Source organism: Carlito syrichta, unplaced genomic scaffold (genome assembly GCF_000164805.1).
Source record: "Carlito syrichta isolate Samal-C Ts95f unplaced genomic scaffold, Tarsius_syrichta-2.0.1 Scaffold312117, whole genome shotgun sequence".
Classification (NCBI taxonomy): Eukaryota; Metazoa; Chordata; class Mammalia; order Primates; family Tarsiidae; genus Carlito; species Carlito syrichta.
Window position 1 is genome coordinate 1 of NW_007256213.1, and position 1,278 is coordinate 1,278.

The window sequence follows — 1,278 nt, forward strand, 5'->3', positions numbered from 1 at the left end:
TTTTTTTTTTTTTATTGTAAAAATGAGGTCTCGCCTCGCCCAGGCGGGTCTCGAACCCGTGGGCTCAGGCAATCCACTCACAGCCTCCCAAAGGCGAAGGATTGCAGGCTGAGCACCGAGCCTGGCTCGGAAGAGTACTTTAATAGTCTTTTCAGATGATTGTGAATATTCTTCCCTGTTACTACACCAAAACTCAACAGATAGTAGTTAAAGATTTGTTGTAGCCAGAGCCCCGGAGTCAAAGCTGGTTCCCAGCCTAGTCCCGTCTTGCAGTCGCCTGCCTCCTCTTTCCTTTCAACATGACAGATGCCCCTGTGTCCTTCGCCAAGGACTTCCTGGCAGGTGGAGTGGCCGTGGCCATCTCCAAGACTGCGGTAGCGCCCATCGAGCGGGTCAAGCTGCTGCTGCAGGTGCAGCATGCCAGCAAACAAATCACTGCAGATAAGCAATACAAGGGCATTATAGACTGTGTGGTCCATATCCCCAAGGAGCAGGGAGTCCTGTCCTTCTGGCGTGGTAACCTGGCTAATGTCATCAGATACTTCCCCACCCAGGCGCTCAACTTTGCCTTCAAAGATAAATACAAGCAGATCTTCCTGGGTGGTGTGGACAAGAGGACCCAGTTTTGGCGCTACTTTGCAGGGAATCTGGCGTCAGGCGGTGCCGCTGGGGCCACATCCTTGTGTTTTGTGTACCCTCTTGATTTTGCCCGTACCTGTCTAGCAACTGATGTGGGTAAAGCCGGAGCTGAAAGGGAATTCAGAGGCCTCCGTGACTGCCTGGTTAAGATCTACAAATCTGATGGGATTAAGGGCCTGTACCAAGGCTTTAACGTGTCTGTGCAGGGTATTATCATCTACCGAACTGCCTACTTCGGTATCTATGATACTGCAAAAGGAATGCTTCCAGATCCCAAGAATACTCACATCATCATCAGCTGGATGATTGCACAGTCTGTCACTGCTGTTGCTGGGTTGACTTCCTATCCATTTGACACTGTCCGTCGCCGCATGATAATGCAGTCAGGGCGCAAAGGAACTGATATCACGTACACAGGCACACTTGACTGCTGGAGGAAGATTGCTCATGACGAAGGAGGCAAAGCTTTTTTCAAGGGTGCATGGTCCAACGTTCTCAGAGGCATGGGTGGTGCTTTTGTGCTTGTCTTGTACGATGAAATCAAGAAGTACACATAAGTTATTTCCCAGTTTTCCCCCTGTGAGCAGGCATGTTGTATTATGTAACATAGCTTGAGCATTCTTGACAGACCCATGGCTG

At 50.0% G+C, this 1,278-nt stretch overlaps 1 pseudogene across 1 annotated transcript; it reads left to right on the forward strand.

Moving 5' to 3' along the window:
- The first annotated feature begins 227 nt into the window (after positions 1 to 227).
- LOC103272077 lies at positions 228 to 1,272 on the forward strand (annotated as a pseudogene). Its single transcript, XR_505099.2, has one exon. The product of XR_505099.2 is annotated as an ADP/ATP translocase 2 pseudogene (transcript).
- Positions 1,273 to 1,278: the final 6 nt, after the last annotated feature.